This window comes from Parasteatoda tepidariorum, chromosome 4 (genome assembly GCF_982258835.1).
Source record: "Parasteatoda tepidariorum strain Cologne lab strain chromosome 4, Ptep-v5.0, whole genome shotgun sequence".
Classification (NCBI taxonomy): Eukaryota; Metazoa; Arthropoda; class Arachnida; order Araneae; family Theridiidae; genus Parasteatoda; species Parasteatoda tepidariorum.
This window is the reverse complement of record NC_141758.1, coordinates 17,636,971-17,656,654: the sequence shown is the minus strand read 5'-3', so window position 1 is coordinate 17,656,654 and position 19,684 is coordinate 17,636,971. Positions and strand designations below refer to the sequence as shown.

Below are 19,684 nucleotides of genomic sequence, written 5' to 3'. Positions count from 1 at the left end.
ATTTGTGAATGAAAAATATTTCTTTTAAAATTTTTTTCTATTTTTTGTATACAACAAAAGTTATTATTTTTGAATATTTGCTAAAAAATTAAGGTTGAAATAAATTTTTAACATTCTATATATTTATAGCTTTAATTAACATAATTTTGCTATTTGTTAAAATTGTTTAATAAATATTCGTAGTAATTTCTGAAATGGAATTGTCATTTCCTTTCTTTGTTAGTAGAAATTGCACTAGATGGTGCTACTAACACATATTGCATGAAGGAACAGATGAATTACTGTTTATTTTGTTGCTTGAAAACTTTCCGGAAAATTATTTTTCTTTCGGGTTCAAAACAGCCAATCTGAATGATAACAGAAGTAGGCATTCGGAAACGCCGTACTATTCAAATAAACAAAACGGCCGCAGCATCGGCCACATTTGAAAAAGGATCACTCCGAAGAAATATATATCTAAAGTGTAAAATCAATTCCTTTTTATTATTTCGATTTTTCTTTATTTTTTACTTCAATTAATAGTGTTGCGTTAATATTTATTTTTGTATTTAGTTTTTAATTGTATATTGCAGTGTTTTCATCATAGAAAAAAAATGGGTGAGAATTTCTCACCCTTTCTCAAAAACAGGGTGAGATTTCTAAAAAAACAAAAACTCTTGAAAATAAAAATCATTTCTTTAATTATAACACATTGTTAACGTCTTCTATTTTTTAAAGCATTGAATATTTTTGGTGCATCAATATAGAAGATTTTGCCTTTACAAGGTATTTGTCCATCTTACATAAGTGCATAAAAATTTTGAACGTCTTTCATGAAGAAACTTTGCCTACGGTAAACGCGTGGTTGCAGAGAAATGTATTCTGAAAGGGGTTCCATGGTTGTGTTCTGTTGTTCGAAGAGGTTCTGAACAATACTGGTAAATAGGGAAGCTAGATAATGGGGCAGATGTTGAAAATAGTGAAAGATCAAGGAAGAAAAGATAAACGGATTTTATTCTAAATGGCGTAATTCCAAGTTTTTACCAAAATGCGAGAAATTCGTGAATTTTGAAATTGATTTATAGAATGCGCGAATTTCTCGCGGTAATAATTTTTTAATGCGAGAAAAGAACAAAAATATGCGAGATTCTCGCGCTGTAGTGAAAACACTGTATTGTATGAATTCAATTTAGATTTCCTCTTTGTGAAGTGAATTTTACCTAACATTATTTTTTTTTTCATAATAAAAAAATGAGAGCGTATTATTAGTTTGATATTGATAGTTTTCTTCTTCTTTTTTTTTTTTTGTAAAATTAATAAAGTAGTTGGTTTAATCTGTTAGTATGTGTGTTACTGCTTTGAAAATCTATTGAATTAATATAATTTTCTTTAAAAAAATTGCTCTATTGTTAAATTTCTAAACTTAATCTCATAACATAATCAATATGCTAAAATATCCATACGTCTAACGTTTAGACAAAAAATAGCTATAGGTTTGCCTGGGAGTGATTACTAGTTTTAACCTAACAAGTTGGTGGGGATATTTCTGTATCCTGAACTGTCAAGCCAGCTACAATCGCCTTGGCGCCAATTGGATTTTAAATTTGCAATTTGTAAAGTAACATGTTGAGGTTTACCCTTGGGTGGCTATGATTCGTCTCATTTTTTTTCTTTTTTTAGTCTCTTCTGAATAGCTGCCCTGTGGCCAATATTTAGTGATTATTCAGCTGCAGATCGTGATATGGTAATCTTCCCAAGTTAGTCACCTTCTATGATGTTTTTTTTTTATTTTAGCTTCCCATGTACAACGCTTCACAGTTGGCAAAAATTAGGCAATTGTTTTGCCGGAGATTCTGATACGGAAGTCTTCCCATTGTGATGATGACCAATACCTACTCTGCTCTTCATAAATCTTTTGAATACCTTTGCTAAACTACAGACAAAGCATACACTACATGATATAATATTTTATTTAATGTGAAAATTTCATTATTTTTTATTTAAACAATATCTTTCATGGGTATGAATTTTGTCAAAGTTCCTGTAATTTATCATTTTTATAATATTTTACAAGTTGCGTTTACCAACCTTATCAGCCTAAAAAATACTTCCCGATCTCTACGAGTCACCAAATTAGTTCTCTTATCATTATGTGGAAGTTTCGAAGGGAATTTTCAATATAAATTGCTTATTATAAACTTTATAATCTTTGGAGGAAGTGTTTATAATTTTTTTAAAGAAACTTCTTTAGATTTTTTATTTGTTGGTTTCTTTTTACTGGCATCATTTTTGTCAAGATTCTGTGAAACTGATTCTCATTCGATTGATTAGTAGGTATGTATGAGATTATCTCAAATATATGATTATATTTTATAAGTATATTTATAAATATATTTTTCAAAGGGCGAAATGCTATGTTAGAGTTTGAAAAGATATTTTTTTAATTTATTCAACAAACAATTTTTAAAAATTTTTTCAGTAATTTATCATTATTATCTATCCTTTTTATTATTTTACAGTTAGTATATATTTATAAGTGTATGTTATCATTTTTAAAATAAATTTGATGCATGCACAAGAAAAAAGTTCCTTATACTTTATGCTGTTTATTACTTTATATTAATTTATTATTTTTTTATAATGCTGATAATATTGTTTTGATGTCTTCTAGACATGAAGAAAGTGCTAAAAAATCAGTCATAACACTAATGAAACAATAACAAATAGAATGAAAATCAATATTAAAAAAATACAAATTTAAAACTAAAAAGTAAATTTATTGTAATGGCAAAGAGAAAGTGACAAACCCTTTTAAATATTTTGCCCCAACCCTGAGCACTGAAAACAGCACAGAGGGTGATATAAAGTCAGGAATAAACAAAGCACGCCATATCTTTAGAAACGTTTTATAAATTTTAAATTCAACAGTAAAATTGGTGCTATTTTATGGTAGTATGATTCAAAAACTAACAAATTGATTTAAACAAACGTAATTGGAAAACTAGATTGGAGTTTTCCAAATCAAATTTTTCTTAATTATCTTAATATATTGCCTTTCCGCCCCCTCCCAATATTTGTCCCTTAACTAAAGATAAGAAAAGAAATGCAGAAGTTATATTGACCATGTCCAGCTGATAATCAAACCTTACACAAAGAGCCATCAAATCCTACACAAACAGCAATTTCTCTTGCTGTTTGTGCTGACCAAGAGAGAGAGAGAGAGGACAACCACAAATGACAATGACATCTCCTACTATAAATTTTAAAAGAAGGATATAACTTCGGGGGGTCTAGTTGAGAATTTATTTCTCGACCTGATAGGTTGATGCAAGAAACTCACAGCCAGAAGCATAAAGATATGTAAAGCAATGCAATATAAGAAATAAAATAAATCATCTGAGCCAATCTCAAGGAATATACTAAATAATTATTATTTTCAATCTTGCAGTCTAATTTTTCAGCCTAGACATTGCCTTGAATGATTCTTCAAAGATAGTCGATTTAATTCAAATTATTCGAGACATTTTATTCAAAAATTATTTAAAATTTTGAAAAGTCAGGTCATTGAAGTTGTAATAAAAATCACATATTTATTTTTTAATCTTAACACTAATATATATTTTCAGGTTATTCAAACCTTTTAAAAGAATGAATTCTTTGTGCCTCATCAGGTTTCAGAAGACCACTTTCTTTTCATGTTTCTCTCATCTTAAGATGTTACATGCTTCAACTAAATTTATAACTCCATCTAGAGTAAGTGATTATTTTAAAAGTTTTGTAATTCTCATTTTATTGCTTGGTTATATCATTATGCTGTATCAAAATGTTAAAACTTTTATTTCTTATAACAATATTTAATTTCCACTTAAAATTAAAAAGTATTTAAGAATTGATAATCCTCTGTGTCCTGCTTGCAAATTATATATTGATATAACCTTGATTAAAACTATGATTAATTAGTGTTGATAAACTGTCCTTTTATGTATTGAATGTTAATCTTGTATTATATTCCAGTCTTCAGAACCTTCTGCTTTATTTAGCTAATTTAAAATATATATTTATAAACTTTAATTTTATCCTATATTTTATAAATTTATGTTAAATGCAGTTTGAACAGTTTTTTTCCCCTTTAAATTAATTTGTTTAATTCACTATTCTTTCTGTAATAAACTTTTTCTATTTGAATTATCCAAATTTCTTTAAGAAATATTTATAAATTAACTTTCAAATTATCATCATTTTCTGAAGAGTGACTAATTGTTGGTACATGCAGAAATGGTGGATAAACTTAAAAATATGTATTAATTTTTCCATTTATGTCTTGCAATGTACCATATAATTCAAAATCCTTTTTTGTAAATTACAATTCTTGCTAATTTTTATAAAAATTAGTAGTAATTGTAAATGATATAATTAATAGAGGATAAGCAACGGTGCCAACTTCTCCATATATGACAAAATATTTTGAAAAGCGGCAGAGAATTACAAACTGAAATTTGCCGATTTTCGATTATTTTTGCCATCCTTTTGAATGGCTCAACAGAGTTTAATCACATCTCTGGATAAGTAATTTATATTGTAACATATTGATATTTCGCATAATTTTCTCTTCAGAGGGTATATTTTCATCATGTGTACTAGGTTGCACAACTAAAGAGGTACTCGGGTGATATTTCCTTTTTTTTATTTTGTGTCTATCTTAGTTTATAACTTTCAATTTCATTATCTGAATAATTATTATTATAATTTATAATAATAATAATTATTATTATTATAATAATTATTATTATAAAGTGCATAATATCACTAATAATTGTATGCAATTACTCACTCTGGTATTTTTATTAATGAAATAAAACATATATGGTATTATTTGATAGTAAATTATGTTTTCTTAATTAATCACGTGTGAGGAAAATGTTAAGATTTTTTTTTTTTTTTCAGAATGTATAAATGTAATATTTTAAGGTGTGACACCCAGTAGTGGTAGCGCTTGGCATTATCATGCCACAGGTTCTTGGTTCGATTCTCAGGCCGGGCAAGGTTAACTCAGCCTTTCATCCCTTCAGTGGGTTCATAAAATGAGTACCAAGCATGCTTGGAACTAAACACTGGGGGTTCCGCTTTGGGCTGACCACCCAATCGGAACATTTGCTCTTGTACCTCAGAGCCCAAAGGTCAAGAAAACTGAGAGGGGCACAGTAGGCCTTGGTCCTCTATGGATTGTCGCGCCACTGAGTTTAGTTTATTTTAAGATGTAGATAAATATATGTTGGATGACACCAATTCATCACTTAGTATTCAATGTTCACTTTGACTTCTGAAGTAAAGACCTGAATATTAAGAAAGACCTGAATTTTCTTGAATAGTTTATGAATTGCTTATTTATTTTTAAAAAAATATATATAAATATTTTTACATTTGTTTACATATTTTGAAATAATTTTCAGATATTTAATAAGGCATGTTATGTGAAACTATTTGTACATATTATTGATAACATAAATTCTATCTTTAAACATTGAAAAAAATTTTTGTTAATTTTTATATTAACTAAGAAAACTTGTAACAGCTTTTATGTCATTATTATAGAATAAAAGATCTATATTAACTGCTATTCCCCACGCACCACATTAACTGTACAGTCTCCGAAACAAACCGAAATTAAAAAAACTTTTTGGATTTGAATAATTTCTAATGCTCTTAATAATTTAAATGTTTTTTTGCTAAATAATTACTTTGGATCACATTTTTGTAATATATTTATAATATAATTGTTTTGTTAAATAATAGTTATCTTGCTGTATCACCAAAATAATTATTATTTATTTCTGTTATATCTTAATAATTTAATTGGAGCAGACTTTTGCTTTTAATATATTTGTATTTAAAAAGTATTATACAGCATTAATATTGATATTTTTTGCTGATATATTGCCATTTTCAGTATATAAGCTTAATAATGCATGAAATGATCTGTCTATCTATATGATCTTAATAATACATTGAATGATATGTAATTCTGTAGAACTCCAAGCCTCATGTCTCAAGTTTTGCGATAGCAAAATTTGTTACTAATTTTGAAAAATGAAATAGTATTCTGGTGTCTTTTAATCAATTTTATCTATAAAAATATTCAGAATGCTATGTCCTTGAAAGCAATATGTATCAGTGAAGTATCATAAAAATTTAGTTTATATAGGAGTCATGTATTTTATTTGAAATAAAATACTTATAGATTTCAAAAGTCCACACATTGAAAAATGGTTATTATTTCTAACATTTTAAACTCGCGATAAATGAAGCGTACGTGATTTACGAGGACACACTTACGAGGACAATCATAATAAAAAAAATTTAGCTAATTAATTTTTTTTATATCTTTCATGATTTGCATGTTTATTAAGCACTATACCAAGGTGTTGTTAGATGCTATGTTGTTAGGTGTTATGTTTGTTAGATGTTCAATTTAAAATGTGTGGTTCAATATTTGTTGGACGAATATTCTGATGTTTAATCAAACCAATATTAATAGTGTACCTAATAAAATTAATAATTTAAATTGCATCATAAATGTAGTTGTCATGTAGTTTAATTTTTTCACTAAAATTTTCCTTACAATATATAGTTTTTAATGGGTTTTGCTTGTTTAAAATAAAGTTTATGTTTTGAATTGGAGGAAATACATTGCTTTTACTTTCATTTTTGCATGTTGCAGACATATTATATTTGCATCTATTAATCAAAAATGGTTCTGATTCTTTATTTTATTGTTCATGATGAATACTAAAGCTATTTTCATTCAATATTTTCAAACTGAAAACATGGTGCATAGCGTTTTCAAAAAGTGCTTAAAGATGTTGATTTTCGTCTTTCGTTTTTTAAAATCCCTTAAAGGTTCCTCATTAGGTGTTTTTAAAAAAGTTTTTAGATTTTTTTCTTTACCGTGTCAATTTTCATCACCTATTAAGCAAAAGCATGCTTTTCAAATTGTTCAATTCAACGTTTTCACAATTCATTTAATCACAATTGATTTTGGTCTATGAAAGCGCCAATCATTTTACGTGTTTGATGAAATCCTTGAAAGTCCACGTGTGCGTCTACTGAACTTGGGGGTTTGGTGAGATTCTTGCACCCCCATTTGCAACTCTGCTGCATTTTGCAAGATATTCTTGATTTCAAGCTTCATTTTCCACCGTCTGATATCGAACCGCAAAACCTCATCTTTTTATAATGGCTAATATAATCAAGAAAAGAGTTCTTAGTCAGAAACTGGTTATTTTATCATGATCATGTAAAATCTTTGAGAATTATTTTGCATTTTGTCAATGTATATAGTGCTTAAAAATATTTTTTGAGTGCTTAAAAAGTATTTAAAAGGTGCTTATTTTTTGTTAAAAGATTTGGCTACGCACCCTAGAAAAGTATTTTGAAATTTGGTATTATATTTTAATTATTCTTTCAGTTTAATCTTCTTCATTTCTTTTTTTTTTTTCTCTCTAAGTGCATGGATTGACCTTAACTTTAATTGTTTAAAATTGTGCCTATGTTCCACCATTAGAGAATCGATTGTAAAGAATAAAAAAATCAATTACGTATGATATAAAAAACACTATCATATTCTTTACATGTTTTTTTTTTATACTTTATTGGTTATTTTATCAAAAGTTAATGAAATCATATAATATTTGTATTCATTTAAATTTTTTTTTTATTTGGTATATAGGTTATTGTAAATCATTTGTAAAATGTGTCTTTTTAATACACTCAAATTTTTTGTTAAAAAATAGCATCATTTTTTAAAAACAATATCTACTTATTCATTTACACTCTTTATTTTATAATTATAGCTTTCTACTTCTAAATGTTCTTTCTGTAAAGGGTCAATAAAACGTTTATAATGCTCAAAAAATTGCTCTGTAAATCTGTTTTCTCATATGCTTACTTAAATACCAGGATTCATATGTTTCAGGGATAACTTAAAAATTTCAGAAAACTCTCAAGGAAAATAGAACATTTTTCCAAAAATGTAAAAAAAAGGATGAAAATTTTCTTTCTTTTAATAAGATAAATTTGAATCTTCCTCCCCACCCAAAAAAAAGTAATAATTCCCCTTAAAGTTTTTTAGAAGCTGCCAGATTCTATGTGGGTTTAATTCTCTGTGGTAGTAAATGCTTATAGGAGTGATTATGATTTTGTATGATGCATGTTAGCATTTATTTTTCAATTTTTTAATGTGTTTTCTACACCATTGTTTTTTTCTATTATAATTTGTTACTGTGTATACTAAAAATTGTTGCTTTGGAGAACTGGGAAATTTTTTTCTAGAAATTGAATATGAACATTGTATGCAGTGCATGGAAACATAAACCTTAAGATATTGTTTTACATTTAATTAAAAAAGATTGTATTTGGTACTGATATTAAGCTGGCAACTTTTTTTGCATTTTGCGTAAAATTTTATTTTTATACTTAAAGTGGAAATGAAATTTCTTTTTTATATCTTGGTTTTTGGGTTTATAAATTCAATTTAAAATGATTTTGTCTATATAACATCTATATTAAAGTATGATAATCATATGATAGTGGGTATAGGCTCTTAGAAACTAAAAATTATATTTATATTACTTCATATGACTTGAATTCTTTTTTACTTTTACTATCTCTTAGAGAGATCATCCTTGAAAAGATTAAAAATTGACAGGTAATCAGATATGAAAGGACTGGAACAAAGAGTTAAAAAAAACTGTTTAGATAAATTATATTTAATTTTAATTAATGCTAGCCATATTTTAAAATTCTTGTTTCTTCTCTCGCTATTAGAATATATTTTTGATTTAACTGGTAGGAAATTTTCAGGAATACTATTTAGTTATATATGCTGAGAAATAATTGAAATTTTAATTATCTTAATTTTTAATCCTTTTTATGTATGCTAAGTACAGTTTTTAATTTAAGATGTCAAAGTAATTAAGTAAATTCCAATATCACAGCTAAAAATAATTGCAAAATGTTGTTTTGGAAACTTTTCAATCGAGTACAAAAGGGTATCACATTAAGTGAAGATCACTGCTAAACAGTGTACCGAACTAACACACTTCAAGGTACCAAACTACTGCAGTCACTTTTTTTTTTGTAATTCACTCTTTTCTTTTGTAAGTCACTTCTTTTTCTGTTTGCTACAAATCTTTTGTGAGTCCATTACTGTAATCTAGAGTGAGACACTGTGAGAATGCCTCAACTGTACTTAACTTTTTTTTTGTGTTAACTTATGCTTTAAACACTTAACAAGGTCACAAATATTTGATAATTTTCAAGCATTTCTTGAAATAAATATTCAGTGCCACAAAAGACATAAAGAGTTGAAGGTTTAACAAAAACATGACAAATAGGTTGGCACAAAATTACTTTTCTAAACCATTTTTAACCAACTTTCCTATCAATATTCAACTTTTTTTCAATTTGATGCATGAGTGTAAATTGAAAAGAAAATTTGTCTCCTAAATGTAATTAAGCAGTGACTATTTATATTTCGAAAGTAGTTTTTAATCTCTAAATTAAAAAAATAGTTGTATACTACAATAGTAATAATGTAATTATTACTATTGTAGTAATAGTAATTACTGCTTAATACTAATTACTAATAATAATTACTAATAATAGTAATAGTAAAACTTCAATAGTAATTCACTACTTCAGTTTTTCAAAACTTTGCTTCGAAATATATTATATTCATCTACTGATCGTTATCTTGGCTTTTGACTTGAACCAGAGAATGATCAATCTCCAATTCAGTACCCCCAGAGGTATAATTTATTATGGAAGCATGAAGGACTTGGTGACCCAACAGATTTTAGGAATAATATTTCTTTGTTTAGAAGTAATCTGTTTCACACGATGTTTTATGATGTCTGCTTTGTTTTGTATTTTTTTCTGAAATACTAATATACAACTTTTTATATTCGTAGGCATCCAATTCTTCTTTTCTGAAAGCTACACTTCCACTTCAAACTCAGGCCTGCTCATTTTGGGAGACATTTCCAGCTCCTAATTTAAGTCACCATGCAAAAGATGGATTAAACAGAGAAACAAACACTTTAATCTACAAATCAAAACTGTTCAACTATGCATTTTATTCACAATTTGTCAGTATTTTGGGCTTTTCTGTTCAGTTAGTTTATTCTATAAAATATGCTTATCAATCAGCTGTATTGCATGAGCCTGTGGTTTTGAATGTTGGACCTTTTACAGCAACTTTTGATTTGTTGTCTCTATTTATATTAGGCATTTTTACTTTGCAAAATATAGTTCTCTTCCATATGGCTCAAAGAGCATTGTTGAGAATTTATCACAGGCCAAAAACAGATGATTATGTGTTTGTAACCTTAGCTCTAAATCCTTTCAAATCTCGTCTATTTTTATGTAAACCTGGTGAATTAGAAGATCTCAAAAAATATGACCTTAGGGCTATGATGGGTAATTATGCAGTGCATGGTAGAAAAATATTTGTTTTGTTTGAAAATTTTAGAAGTGCTCATCATTTTAATAAGCTTACTGATAAAATGCCTTAGTTTTACCTCCTCCTAAGTTTATATTGTTCTAAAATTGTTTGCGTAAACTTCAGATAAAATACACAGTATTTGAAAATTTGCCTATTTAGATTGAAGTTCATATTTTTAACGCATCTTTATCTTTTTTTAATTATGGTTTTTCAAGACTAATTTTTTTCTGTAATTTATTAATTTTCGCTAATTGCCAATTAAGAAATTGTAATAACCTCGGGAATTTCAATTCTTGCATCACATCAAATTTTGAAGATGATTGGCCTTTCTGTTAACTACTTTGTATCCACTTTTATCATGATGTTTTATATGTAAATTCCATAAAATATTTATGCATAAACCTAGTTTAAAGTATATATATAATATATATTATTTCCTATTTTTACTGTTAAACATATTTCAATGCTTGATCAGGATTTTTTCTAAATCTCTCTCTTAATTTTAATTCTTTATGAAATATAAAATTTTTGTAAGAAATTAATTACTTAATCCTATTTAAGTTGCTTGATCTCTAGGTCAACAATCGAATATATACTATGGTACTTTTAATTATGTTTTATTTAACTGCAGAAAATATTTTATTTAGTGGAAAGTCTTTTGTTCAGGGATGAGATTTTTCCGCTTTTTTCACTTTTATCTCTTGAATTTCATTTTTTTTATAAGTATTCCTCTTTTTCAGAAAATTCACCGATTTTCAAAGAGAAACAGAAAATTCAAACTACATAGCTAGCAATCCTTTCTCATTTTTACTTATTATAGTTATTTTCTCCTCTTTTACTCGCAGCAGATAAGATTTTCCAAATTTTTTACCCGCCCTCCAGATAGATCCGATTTTTGTAGTTCAAACGACACTGCTTCTGACAAGCCTTTAAGAGGTCCCAAGCCTGGAATCTGCTAATATCTCGATTCTTATTCACGCGATTTTAATATCAAGCATAGCTTTTCATATTTGCGTGTTGCGATTCTTATTCATGCGTTTTGAATATTGTATGTTGCGATTCTTATTTACGAGATTTAAAAATCCGATATTGTGATTCATATTTACGCCTTTTTAAAAACCTATATAGCGATTCGTTTTCACGCAAGTTTTAAATTAATGTCTTGATTTGCTCATGTGGTTTATAATATCAAACATTGATTTTCGTATTTATATGTGATTTTAAAATAAGGCATTGGGATTCGCATTTGAAAAATTATGCATAATAATTCTTATTTATGCAATCAAAAAATTACGCATCATGATTCGTATTTACGCGATCTAAAAATTATGAATCGTGATTTGTATTTACGCATTTTAAAAATTCTATGTCCCAGTTTGTATTTCCTCATTTTCAAAATCGTATATCTAGTTTCATATTCATGTGATTTCAAAATCCATATTTGTTATTCATATTCACGCAATTTTAAGATCAACTATCTTCTTGTAAGAATTTTTTTTTTTTTTAAATTAGTTTCTATAAAGGTGACTGTTTTTCTAATGACGATTATTAGTATATGTAAGTGTTACAACATCAGAGAAACTGGAAGGGAATATATTCAAAACTTACATTCTGTGCTTGCAAAGAAGAAAAAATCGGATTTGTCACAAGATGTTTGAAGATGAACTAACAACTAAATATAGCAAACATAAAAGATATAGCAAATAAAAGCAATCACTTAAAAAGGGATTTAATTTAATATTTTTTTTTGTTGGAAAGAGAATTAACTAACTCATCAAAATTTTATTTATACTTGCTGTTATTTATGCTATAAAAGGCAAAATTCTTATCAAATAAAAAACAATTATCTAAACAGTTGCTGATTGTCATGTAATTTTTCAAACTAAAATAGCAATTTTTGTATGTTATGGAGTTACTATATATTTCTACTTCACTGTTATTGATAAGTTTCAAAGGGCTCTAGTTAGATTAGGCTATAATATGAACATAATGATTCGGTTCATTGTTAAAGTTTTTTTTTTCCAATATAATTTAAAAAGTAATATTACTGATATATTTGCTATAAATCACATAACAGTATTTATTAAAAGTATTCTCAGTAGTTTTAATTTGCTAAACCATGTAGTTTTTCAAGTATTAATTGTCTCTTATGTGAACTGCGGAAAAATATAATTTCCAGCTTTATTTTTTCAATTGGTAATTTTTATTTTCACTAAATGTTAAGTAGCAATGTAAACATTTATATAATAATAGATTAGTACACAATTGTATGTCAACAGATTATTTATTATCTTAAACTGTCTGGAATTTATTATTAAAGGGTTGTGCTTGCGTAAAATTTACAATCGTGGAAATTCAGCTTTTTTGCCTTTTGGCTAATCTCATCCCTGTTTGTTACATAATTATTTTGTGTGAAGTCTATATTTAATACATATCTCTGCCCCTTTGATCATTTTTAAAAACTATTTTTCTGAACTATTGCATTTGTTTTGATTTTTGAAAACTAAAAACTAAGAATTTCAATATGTGTATCTTTTTTGCACATTTTAAATCTGACTAGTTCTTATTTCAACAACCAAATATTCACTTTAGTATATATAATGGCATTTTATATTTAAACTGCAAAAAATAGTTTCAATATTTGAGCATTCATTTATTTAGTTAGAATTTTAAACATTTACCAAATCATTTCCCATTTTTGTTGTTATTTATCTTTTTAAGCCATTTTTTTCTTCTTTTAACCCTCTGACTGCTCAATTTTTGGACCAAAATCGCTTTAAATATTGCATTTTTTTTATATTGCATAGTTCAAATCTATATATATTGGAGAATTGAAAAATGCATTTTTTTCTTTCTGGAAAATATTTTTTATGTAGATTTTTATCATGTGGAACTAAGTTGCCAGAAAAACTAATTTCAGATGTTATCACCAAAATAATTCTTTTTGAAATAAATTTCAATTGAATTACTGTTAATTTCTATTTATTGCATAATATAAAAAAGTAAAATGCATAATATTTAAGAATACATAAGGCACTAAGAAAAAAATACCTTTGCAGTTTAGTATGATAGAGTTCAAAGCAAGGTTCAAGGCAAAGTCCAACTTCACAATCTTTACACCAGATTGGTGTTTTCTTGCAAATTTTTTTGCCATTTGCATCTTTTCTTGAACAGCACACTAAAATCGCTTTCAGAATCTGAATCAGGAATGTGCACTCTGTGAACCGCTGAACGTTTTCTAGCAGCTATTTCTGATAAGAAAATAGTGACAAAGTGTGAAGTTTCCGCGGTAACACTATGCGCCTTCAAATACGACAATTTAGTGGACAACTAACGACATCTGTTAGTCAAAATGTAAATTGAACGTCTAATACTGCTTAAACAGGGAATAAACCGGATGCATAAATAAATAAGAAAAACATCAATAAAGGATGAAAAACACATGCCCGGGGAAATCGTGGGATGAGCTGATTTTGCTACAATTGAGTTGCCCGTGGAAATTGCGGAATGAGCAGTCAGAGGGTTAATCTACTACTTCAATATAAATTTTTTATAAAGTAAAAAATTTAAATGACCTTATGACTCATTACTTACATTTTTATTTACGCAGTTTAAAGTTCCTTGATCCTTAGTGGATATTCATTAGTGAAAAAGAATATTTAACAACTGAATATTCATTTTAGTACATTTTATTATATTTTGTGTGTAAAGTGCATAAAGTATTCTCTTTATTTGAATTCTAGTTTATCTAGTATATTTTAGTGCCAAAATATTGGCAGGAATATTAAAAAGTATATAGCACATTGTTACAAACTATTTATATTGATTGCATCTCTAATTATTTCTTAAATAACATTGAAAAAGTTGTTGTTGACATAAAAGTTTAATTTAGACATTTTTGGACAGTTGCCTAGCCTTAATTTTACTTTTTCTTTTTATTCTATTTTATTATTTGCATTTTACTAATAAAATTTTTCACATTAGCACAAAGATCTCCTTAAATTATACTATTTTTTTTATCTCATTCTAATTTCTGTGAAATTCAAATCTTTGTTGGCAAGTTTTAATGTAATATAATACCTAGATTCTTTTTCTATAATATTTTATTATTTTTTCAACGATTTATAAGACATAATATTTTAAAAGGAATCTTACAACAAAAAAAAATTTGTTAAATTTATTTTTTTAATTTTATTGCTTTCTCATTTCTTTATATTGTAATTTGTTTGCCTTGTAGAAGTTTGTATTACTTGAAATTTCTTCCATTTTCAACTATTTTCTAGGACAACTTGCTATCTTTCTTCTTTTTAATCATTAACACTAGTTTAAAATTGCTTAGGTTACATACAAGAATTTTAATTAGCTAGGAAATTTTAAGGTTGTTCTATCTAAGTGCAAGAATATCTATCTTAATAAGTGTAATGTCGTTAATCTTTTGCATTAATTTACTGTAATTACTTACTAAAATTACAATTTTACTTTTTGATAATGTTTATTTTACTTATTTTTGTAGAAAAATAAAAGTTTGCTTACTTACGATTTGTTAATTATTCTGTACTTATTTGTAAGCTTGATACCAGACAAAAATCAAAAGAGTGTCCAGGTTCTTAAAATATTAAGAAGATGAGTAGTTACAACTGAGCTTAGTTAATTGTTTCGAAACTAACCTTTAAGTTAAGAATTCTTGTCCTAACCAATCAGTACAATTAATTCAGAATACTGTATCACATAAGTATACTGTATTATGTATAATATAAGATTTTTTTTAAAGAAAAAGGAAAAAACCACCTTTTTTACAAAGGTTTGTCTGGTACTTACTTAACCAATCAGTACCATTAATTCAAAATACAGTATCTTATCCAAGTATTAATAAATTCAGATTTACTTTGCCAATATAAATGTTAATTGTTTCTTTAAATTGTGTTTTATTTATCAATTTTTGGAAAAACTTGTTTTGCTCATTTATTTAAAAAACAAAGTTGGTTTTGTTTCTTTAAAGTGTGTATATTTATAAATAAAACAGTCCTTCAATTCTTTACTTGTTTACTTTTGTTGAAAATGTCTAATTTGGAAAATTTTTAATGAAATTGAACTTTTTTTCTCTACTGGTTCAAATTTAAAGTATTCTCTATTCCTAATTATTAATATTAAATAGTTATTTTTCATGTATTTTTAAACAATTATAAAATATTGTTATCTAATATAAAAAATTCCTAGAAATAAAGTAGTATATGAAATTTTAAATTTATTTTCTGTAAGGTACAAGAGTTTTTTAATCCTAAATATAACTTTTTCCTATTTTAATGTTAACTATTTCCTTGACTAAACTGTTTCTCTTTTTTCTTCTGAAAGGCTGTTTTAATTAGTTTTTTAAAAATTTATCTTAAATCATTTATTATTAGTTTTTTTTTTATAAATTCTTAAATCACCCTCTCTTCATATTCTTTAACTCTCTCTTCATATTGGTTATAATTGTTTTGATTTGCTTTCTTCTGTTTGGTAAGTTTATCCCACCTCCACTTCTTGTTGCAATTCAGTTTATTCTATATTTTATTTTCATTTTCTATCTGGGTATTGATAATACTACTCGTTAATAGTTCCCATAAGAATATCTGTCTTTTTTTCTTTTCTTTTTTTTGTGTTCATCAGAGCATTTCTGCATTATATTACAACCAGCATAAGGACTGAACCCTACTTCATTTAAAACATGTTGCATATATATTGAAATATTATATATTATGATTGAATATGTTTTTTTCTTTTTAATAGAGCATGCACTATTTATTTTGCTTGTGATTGTGCTAGTCTTATTGAAGTATCAAAAACAATCCATACCTTTAATGATCATATACTATTGTACATAAATTTAAAAAATATATCATTTGAGATTTTTTTGTAACAGTATGTTAAAGGCACTAACATTTGTATGGTGCTATCAATTTTTATAAAATGAAAATAATTAAATTCTATTGTTTTGTGGAACTTGCTTATGAAAATATTATTTTTTTTCTCAATTAGTGATTTTTAATTTTTGTATATTGTTGCATTTTTATTTATGTCTGCATTAGTTTTTGTAATAAATATTCATTTCTATTGTAGAACTTGATGAAAACAAATATGTAAAATGACAACAAATTAAAAATCTGTCAACAAATTAAAAATAAAATTGTTTACCGTCAGTATCAGAATTTTCATTTTATTATTAACAGTAAATATTTCTTTCAAAAACATTAAATATTATGTAATTTTCAAATTATAATATATTATTAATTCATTTATTATTTTTACTGTTTTATATGAACAAAATATAAAAATGGTAAATTTTTAAATTTTGAGTATTCGAGTTCATATTTGAATATTAATTACACAAATAATCTTGACAGTTATCAAATTTAAATATTCTAATTTTTCTTTATTCAACTTCTTTTAGTCAAATTATTTATTTATAGTTTTTTCAACAAATTTGTGCTATTACATTTTATTGTGTTTTGTCTTTTTAATGAAAAAAGAGTTTTTCCATTGGTTTAATATTCTCAGCTTTTGCAATTAATCTGCTAAAGATGTATTTTTCTCATTAGTTTAAATAATAATACTGAATCTTATTCTATATGGAGTCATAAAAGTCCTTAAATATAAATATGTCAAAAGTTATGACTAGAGCCCGGATTTTGATGACCTAAAAAATCTCAATTAATGCCCTTAAAAAGGGCAAAAAATGTCCTTAAAAGTGTAAAAAATGCCCTTAAAATGCAAAAATTGCGCAAAAAATTCCTTATGACATGACTTAAATAGAAGTAAAAATATTGAACTGAAACAATGTTTTACTCTTTAAAATTATTATGAGTCGTTTCAAAAAATATAAAGCAATGCAATACTTGTTATACGTTCATTAAAGTTTGAAAAATATGTTTTATATCCTAAAATAACAAAAAGAGGAAAATATATTGACTCTAAAACATTTTCATTTTGTATAGCAACTTAAATGAATGTAACAACTTCCATCTCATAATATTACTAAATATCAGAATTACAGTGGATTATTAAATTTTTTTTTAATATTTTGAAATGTAAACGAGCGTTTCTTGTCTGAAGGCAAATTTTTATACCAGGAGAAGCTTCTTTCAACGTCTACTGATGTTATTGGTGCGAACTTGAAAAGGACAGTCACACTTACTGACAATTCTTCTTCAATTTGAAAAGATGTTGCTTCACCTTTTAATATCCTAGAGATTTTCTTCATTGTTTGGAGGCCAGTGTAATAATAAAAAAATATAAAAATTAGAAAAAATTAACAAAAAATTTTTAAAAAAATGCTTTAAAATGCAAAATACGCCCCAAAATTTAAAGAAAATGCCCTATAAATCTCAAAAAATGCTCTAAAGGACAAAAAATGCAAATGTCATCAAAATTCGGGCCTTAATTATGACAAATTAATTTGAAATACTAATTATTTATTTCATTTTTGAGCAATATAGAATTTTAAGCAAAAGAAGCAAAAGTACTCAAAGAAGCAAAAGTACTCAATTAATATACTTTAATGTAAAAGAATATTACTATAATATGTAAGTAAATTTTGAAGTGATTGACTTCTTATGTAGAACTGTGTAACAAATTAATGTTTTTGAAAAATTGTATTCTTAAAATATTGATAAGAGAAATAATATAGTTTTGTTCAGTTTTTTCCCCCTTCGTGTGTGCAGCTTGTATATTTAACTGATATTTAGTTATTAATTTCAAAGTGTTTGTCAAGTCAGTTTGAATATATCACTGTCATTAACTATTTAGTAACTATAAAGTGTTTCTCCACTGCAGGGTTACAAAAATAGTCAAGGTTTCTTCTGAAAATTCCCCACAAGCTTTATGGAAACGACAAAATAGGAGTTATTTTTGCCTCTAAAATAGGATATAATGGAATTTTTTTCTTCTAAGTAGTTAAAAACAATTCGGTATACCCTTAAACTATCCTTTTCAACTGTTGTGTAGTAAAAAGGGAAAAAAAACTTCCAGATTTCTTCAGTGAATTTGCCTCAAATTTCATATAAATTTCTATCACTGAAGGGTAATAGTTTTTAAACTCAGACTAAGATATAATAATAAAATCTTACAATGTAACAGTTGAAGATCTATTCGTGTTTTCCAATCACCATATGGCATAATTTTTTTTTTTTTTTTTTTTGTCTTCCAACCTCTAGCAAACCAGGAAAATTTAATGTTCAAACAATTTTATATTCTTGAGAAAAATTTAGAAATTTTTTGTAAAGCTTTTTTAAGGTTTCAACTTTTTTATTACCAGGAAAAAAATTATTTTACTTGTGCAACTGTTTCTCCTTCTCTGAAACCAAGGTCTTTCCTTCTTATGTGTGTAATTGGAAAAATGCAATTAGTCATATTTGTTCTATAAATTTTACTTATTCATTCAAAATGATTATTGTTTGTAAATATTCATGATAAAAATAAGAAAATGATTAATTGTTTAAATATATGTAAAAGTAAAATTGATTCTATTGCAACTTCCTTTTATTATTCATGTTATAATTTTCTTAATTTATACATTGCACCTAATTACATTTTTAAAATGTAAATCTTTAGTTAATTTTTTTTAATAGAAGTATGAGAAAAAATCTATTATTGTTAATTATATGATTTCAAAGTTTAGTTTAAATTTGTATGGTTTCTTTTTGTACCATTTAATATTTTATTAATTAGTAAATTTTAGAAATATTGTGAAAAATAATTATTCTGGAAATTTCCGAATAAAATTCCTGGAAATTTTCTCTAGAACTTTGTCGGACATCTTGCTTTAGACAAGCATGGAAAAATTAAATAGTGAAAATAATAGTTAATGAAAAACTTTATCAGCTAAAATATACTGATTCCAGATTCAAAATATAATTTTAAGTTAACTTATTTTGGGTTTAAAATTTATATTTTTTACTAATGTATTAGCATATTTAGTCAGTCTAAAGGTATTTGTTGTCAAAATAGATAATTTTTAGTTCATAGTGTTTTATTTAATCTTTACTTAAGTTTTTTTTTTCATAAAGTGGCAAGAAAACATAATTTTCTTCTAACTTTTTTAATTTTGTTATGTGTTTTTTAAATTTCTTTCCATGTGCTTACCAAAGGTTTTTAATTTTTATTTTATTGCTTTAACAATAATAATTTTTCGTATAAATAAACCCAATCCACAATTTTTTTATAAAT

The 19,684-nt window shown here is 26.0% G+C and overlaps 1 long non-coding RNA gene across 7 annotated transcripts; it reads left to right on the top strand.

The window, feature by feature from the left end:
• The first annotated feature begins 336 nt into the window (after positions 1–336).
• On the top strand, positions 337–10,616 carry LOC107451109 (uncharacterized). 7 transcript variants are annotated; one of them, XR_011636948.2, is made up of 4 exons: positions 337–463; positions 1,660–1,723; positions 3,606–3,732; positions 9,948–10,616. It is a non-coding gene; the product is annotated as an uncharacterized LOC107451109 (long non-coding RNA). The 7 variants fall into 7 exon arrangements; XR_011636946.2 differs by having other exon boundaries at positions 1,660–1,736; XR_011636947.2 differs by lacking the exon at positions 1,660–1,723 and adding an exon at positions 1,774–2,313 and having other exon boundaries at positions 356–463.
• The last annotated feature ends 9,068 nt before the right edge of the window (positions 10,617–19,684 follow it).